This window comes from Suncus etruscus, chromosome 6 (genome assembly GCF_024139225.1).
Source record: "Suncus etruscus isolate mSunEtr1 chromosome 6, mSunEtr1.pri.cur, whole genome shotgun sequence".
NCBI lineage: Eukaryota > Metazoa > Chordata > Mammalia > Eulipotyphla > Soricidae > Suncus > Suncus etruscus.
In genome coordinates, this window is record NC_064853.1 from 38,052,813 (window position 1) to 38,059,308 (window position 6,496).

The following is a 6,496-nucleotide window of genomic DNA, read 5'->3' on the forward strand; positions in this document are numbered from 1 at the left end:
TTCAAATAAAAGCTTTTTATATTTGTGTTTGTGACAAATTTTACCATAACTTCAACCCCAGAGTGAGCTGTGGTTCACCCTTATTTGTGAGATTAAATTTTATAGTAACAAGTTAGATTCACCTGCCTTTGACTAAGCCCAGGCCTGGACTATGTAGACATCTACGTGTCTGATCAGAGAGAACCATACAATTCTACAAGAGTCCAGTAGGGTTTGGGGGAGTTTACCTTCACCTTTCTTCTTTTCCTTAGGAACTTGTTAAGTAAGCAAGTGTTCTTTTTTCCCTTGATAGGAAAAGAAAGTCATATGAAGAATAACAAAAACATGGCAAACAAAGAATCACATGCCTTATATTCATGAGGTACTTGGCTGATTCTTTTCACCACAAATAAAAATAAAGAAAAAAAAAAAAAAAAAAAAAAGAGGTCCCGGGCCCGGAGAGATAGCACAGCGGCGTTTGCCTTGCAAGCGGCCGATCCAGGACCAAAGGTGGTTGGTTCGAATCCCGGTGTCCCATATGGTCCCCTGTGCCTGCCAGGAGCTATTTCTGAGCAGACAGCCAGGAGTAACCCCTGAGCAATGCCAGGTGTGACCCAAAAACCAAAAAAAAAAAAAAGAGGTCCCAAGGTTTAGAGTGATAGCACAGCAGGTAGAATGTTTGCCTGGATTCGATCCCTGGCATTTCATATTATTCCCCAAACCTGCCAGAGATTTCTGAGCACAGAGCCAGGAGTAATACCTGAACACTGCCAGGTGTGGCTCAAAAACAACAACAAAAAAGGGTCAGGGAAGGTGGTGCTAAAGGTAAGGTGTCTGCCTTGCAAGCGCTAGCGTAGGACGGACCGCAGTTTGATCCCCCGGCATCCCATATGGTCCCCCCAAGACAGGGGCGATTTCTGAGCGCATAGCCAGGAGTAACCCCTGAGTGTCAAACAGGTGTGGCCCAAAAAAACAAAAACAAACAAACAACAACAAAAAAGAGGTTTCCCTTTGAAGAGACCTTTTCTGACCTTTCTTTTTATTTATTTCTTTTTTGGGGTGAGGGTGGCCACACTCGATGACACTCAGGGGTTACTCCTGGCTATGCACTCAGAAATTGCTCCTGGCTTGGGAGACCATATGGGACGCTGGGGGATTGAACCTTGGTCCGTCCTAGGCTAGCGCAGGCATGGCAGACTCCTTACCGCTTGAACCACTGCTCTGACCTCCTTGGCCTTTCTTTTTTTTTTTTTTTTTTTTTTGGTTTTTGGGCCACACCCTGTGACGCTCAGGGGTTACTCCTGGCTGTGCGCTCAGAAGTTGCTCCTGGCTTCTTGGGGGACCATATGGGACGCCAGGGGATCGAACCGCGGTCCGTCCTAGGCTAGCGCAGGCAAGGCAGGCACCTTACCTCCAGCGCCACCGCCCGGCCCCATGGCCTTTCTACTTAAATAACCATCTACAGAAGAACAAGATTAACAGTCAACCCAAAATGTATTTATTTGAAAACAGTAAGCAATAGCTGTATATCAAACATGTTCCAGGAGGAGGCAATGAGATAGTATAGCAGCAGATAAATCACCTGAGTTTGTTGAGTACAGCCAAGAGTTATCCCTGGGCCCGGAGAGATAGCACAGCGGCGTTTGCCTTGCAAGCAGCCGATCCAGGACCAAAGGTGGTTGGTTCGAATCCCGGTGTCCCATATGGTCCTCTGTGCCTGCCAGGAGCTATTTCTGAGCAGACAGCCAGGAGTAACCCCTGAGCACCGCCGGGTGTGACCCAAAAACTAAAAAAAAAGTTATCCCTGAATGCAGAGTAAGAAGTAAGCCCTAAGTACCGCCCCAAAACTAAACAAAAACATGTCCTTAGGAAGAAGAAATCAGGTTTGAGATTCCTTTTCATTATTTTTATTGTGGTTTTTTTTGGTCCTCATCTGGTGGTGCTCAGGAGTTACTCCTGGTTTAGGTGCTTAGAGTTCCCTCCTAGTGGTGTAGGAAGACACTAGGGGTTGAAATTGGGCATTCCTTATACAAAACCTGCTCCCAGAGTCTTGAGCTATCTCTCTGGCTCCATGCCTGAGATTCTTATAGAAAGGGGTGGGAAATAGGGAAGGAAAATGAAGGAATGGAGGATAGAGTAATAAATAAACATAATGGTTAGGGGGTTGGAGAGATAGTACAGTAGATAAGGGACCTTATCTTACAAGCAGCTAAAGCAGGTTCAATCCCCTAAATTCTTTTTTTTTTTTTTTTTTTTTTGGTTTTTGGGCCACACCCGGCGGTGCTCAGGGGTTACTCCTGGCTGCCTGCTCAGAAATAGCTCCTGGCAGGCACGGGGGACCATATGGGACACCGGGATTCGAACCAACCACCTTTGGTCCTGGATTGGCTGCTTGCAAGGCAAACGCCGCTGTGCTATCTCTCCGGGCCCCAATCCCCTACATTCTAGAATATATAGAATCTATATGGTCCCCCAAGCACTTCCAAGTGATTTCTTTTTTTTTTTTTTTCTGTTTTTGTTTTTGTCTCTGGGTCACACCCAATGGTGCTCAAGGGTTATTTCTAGCTCTGCACTCAGAAAATTCCAGGTCAGCTATGTGCAAGGCAAATGCCCTATTGCTGTGCTATCTCTCCAACCCCTGATTACTTTATTTATTTGGGGGGGGGGTTTGCTTATTTGTTTGCTTTTGGGTCACATCCAGCAGGGCTCAGGAGTTACTCCTGGTTTGCTCAGAAATTGCTCCTGGCAGGCACAAGAGATCATATGGGATGCCGGGATCCAAACCACCATCCCTCCTGGATCAGCTGCATGCAAGGCAGCTGTGCTTCTCTCTGGCCCTATTCTTTTTTTTTAATGAATTTATTTACTTATTTATTTTTAGTTTTTGGGCCACACCCAGCAGCGCTAGGGGTTACTCCTGGCTTTGTGCTCAGAAATCACTCAGGGGACCATATGAGATGTCAGGAATTAAACTCAGGTCAGCTGTATGCAAGACAAATGCCCTACTTTCTGTGTTATTGCTCCAACCTCCAAGAGTGATATCTGAGTATAGTTGAAAGTGGCCCAAAATAAATGTGAATAAATATAATGGTCAGATAAAATCACAAGGCAAAAATGGGCAGGTGATTTATCAGTTCTTTCAAGCAAGATGTTCTTGTTGGCTTCTGGGAAGGCTGGTCATTTGGCCCAATCAGAGGGTCAGATCAGTTTAAGTAAGGCAGCTTTTTCTGCCGTGACTTTTTCTTCAGTGATATCACTTGTCACAAATTATTCTAGTTTTCCCCTTGGACTTACACTGTGTTCTCTTCACGGTATTTATCTTGCAATTATGGTGCTTATTTGTTTACATGCTGACCTCCCAGTCTATTCATCTCTACTCCCATATCCAGCATATCAGATTTACCATTAGTTACTGAAAGAACAGGCAGGTTATTTCTCTCTCATTATTTATTTACCCAACATGTCATCTTTCACTGGGTTGTGGGGAGGGGCCCTTACACCTGGTATAATGCTTGGGAACTACTCCAGGTAGTGCTTGAGGTCAAAGTACCAGTGATCGAGGCTAGGGTTCTCACATGCCAAGTTCTCTCTCCAGACCTCTGAGCCATCTTCCCAGGGCCTGAAATGTAACTCAGAGGCTAGAGTACCTTTATTGTATGGGTAAAGTCTTTTCTTTTTTTTTTTTTTTTTTTTTTTTCCTTTTTTTGGTTTTTGGGCCACACCCGGCATTGCTCAGGGGTTACTCCTGGCTGTCTGCTCAGAAATAGCTCCTGGAAGGCACAGGGGACCATATGGGACACCGGGATTCGAACCAACCACCTTTGGTCCTGGATCGGCTGCTTGCAAGGCAAACGCCGCTGTGCTATCTCTCCGGGCCATGAAGTCTTGAGTTTGACTCCCTAGCAAGGAAAGAAAGAGCATCCCCCCACTACCCCTTATTATGTTTCTTTGTTTAATTCTTAGATCACTATTTATTAATTTTTTGATTTTCCTTTTATTCTGCCTATGTAATTTCTTTCACTAGGCTATGAATTACTTTGCAAACAACAGTCTCATTGGTAGGGTCTGGAGCCTATGCTTGTATGGGTTTCCCTAAAGGACCTTGGAGATAGCCCTTTTGTGGTTGACATTCATATCTCCTCTCATACTTTCCCCAGTCTTAGGATTCAGACAGATAAGAGGGTATCTGTGGAAAACCCTAAGGTATAGTGGCCAAGGGTCTACACTGACCAAGTCACCATATTCATCCATACGAAACTAGAGAACAAGTAGCATGGAGGCCACGTGTCTGGCCTAGTTCAAGTTCCCTGGCCGCTAGCAGATCAACCTCTCTAGGAAGAGGCACTTTACCATGCTGAATATAATGAGCTCAAGGACACAGTAGCTGAAGAGCAACTCATCCCAGATGGCTATGGGGCCAGTACACTCCTGTGGTTGGCTCCTGTTTTGCTGAGAGCCTTAGAGCTGCCCATGCAGTCACACCCATCAGTCCCTCCTACCCTGATCCAAAAAAGGACTTTAGAAATGTGTGTTTGAAATCCCGAGAGACAGTACAATGGGTAATGCATTTACTTTATGTGTAGTCAACCCCAGTTGAATTTCCAGCATTGCATAAGGTCCGCATGAGCCCACTCAGGAGTGATCTCTGAATACTGTCATTCCAATTGAATAAACAAAACAAAAAAAGAATGGAGTTTTGCCTTTTTCCTTTCTTTTTCTTTTTTTTTTTTTTTTTGGTTTTTGGGCCACACCCGGTGACGCTCAGGGGTTATTCCTGGCTATGCGCTCAGAAGTCGCTCCTGGCTTGGGGGACCATATGGGAAACCGGGGGATCGAACCACTGTCCATCCAAGGCTAGCACAGGCAAGGCAGGCACCTTACCTCTAGCGCCACCGCCCGGCCCCGCCTTTTTCTTTGCTTTGATTGGTAGAAAAGTTTATTCATCTGATATTTGTTGTTGTTGTTGTTGTCATACAGGGAGTAATCTCCCAAACAATTCTCCCCAGCAGGATCAGGAGCCTCTAGGTTCCTGGTGGTATTCAGGGTATCAAATGGGGTCTGTCTATGCCTATCATCTTAACCCTTTGACCATCAATCCAGCCCCTATAAAGGTGGTTTTGTTACATCCTCACAGCATTCCTTGAGACAAATGCTTTTAAATATGTCAGCTTTGTTAAGATATATATTACAAATTATAAAATTTACTCATTTCTTTTTTTGGGGGGGTCACACCCGGCGGTGCTCAGGGGTTACTCCTGGCTGTCTGCTCAGAAATAGCTCCTGGCAGGCACAGGGGACCATATGGGACACTGGGATGCGAACCAACCACCTTTGGTCCTGGATCGGCTGCTTGCAAGGCAAACACCGCTGTGCTATCTCTCTGGGCCCAAATTAACTAATTTCAATAACTTTTCCATATAATCACAATCATGCAATTGTGATTTATGGCAATTAATAATATTTATCAAAAAATCAATTTCAGGACATTTTCATTACTGTGAAATGAACCCTTATCCATTAGCTGTTTTAAATTAATTAATCAGGGAGGACATTAATTAAGCTGGGAGACTGATGTGATGACTTGCATAAAAAAATTGAAGACTCTATAGCAGGGATCCTCCAAGTAAGGCTGCGGGCCTTATGGCATTTATGTGGCCCAAAGGGTATTTTTTGCTGTCACTGTCCTGTTTAGCAGCCGACTCATTCCTGGTAAGCATTCATTCACAGTAAGCATATGTGAGATTTGCGCCTCACTTTCCAACTCCACTCCTCTGTCTCTCAGACTCCTTCTCTCAGTCTTGGGCAAGGTTCCTCCAACGACGGCCTGCCAAAAGCAGGCCCATAGTTCCCATTGAAATCCTGGTAAATTTGTTGATTTAACTTTACTTGTTCTTCATTTAAATATTGTATCTGTTCTCATTTTATTTGTTTTACTTCAAAATAAGATATGTGTAGTGAGCATAGGAATTTGTTCATAGTTCTTTTTTAAACGATAGTCCAGCCCTTCAAAGGTCTGAGGGACAGTGAACTGGCCCCTTGTTTTAAAAGTTTGAGGACCCTGCTATAAATGCTTGATTTTACAAAATTAAGAGACTAAGGACAGGGGCCGGGTAGGTGGCGCTGGAGGTAAGGTGTCTGCCTTGCAAGCGCTAGCCAAGGAAGGACCGCGGTTCAATCCCCCGGCGTCCCATATGGTCCCCCCATGCCAGGGGTGATTTCTGAGCACATAGCCAGGAGTAACCCCTGAGCGTCAAACGGGTGTGGCCCAAAAACCAAAAAAAAAAAAAAAAAAAAAAGAGACTAAGGACAGACCAAGGTGGTAGCTCACAGGACTGGGATACAGAGCCCCAGAAATTCAGATCCATGTACCTCATGGTTCTCTAACCACAAAATCCCCCCAAAGAGCAATCAATCACAAACATAAATAAGATTTTCAGCTATACCAATAAAATAATTTCCTCCCACACTTCTGCATACATCTTTCCCAAGGCTTTCTCAGAGGAGCTCTGCTAATTAT

General features: G+C 44.7%; 1 pseudogene; it reads left to right on the top strand.

Annotated features, from left to right (window-relative positions):
* Positions 1-3,994: 3,994 nt before the first annotated feature.
* On the top strand, positions 3,995-4,093 carry LOC126012456 (uncharacterized; annotated as a pseudogene).
* Positions 4,094-6,496: the final 2,403 nt, after the last annotated feature.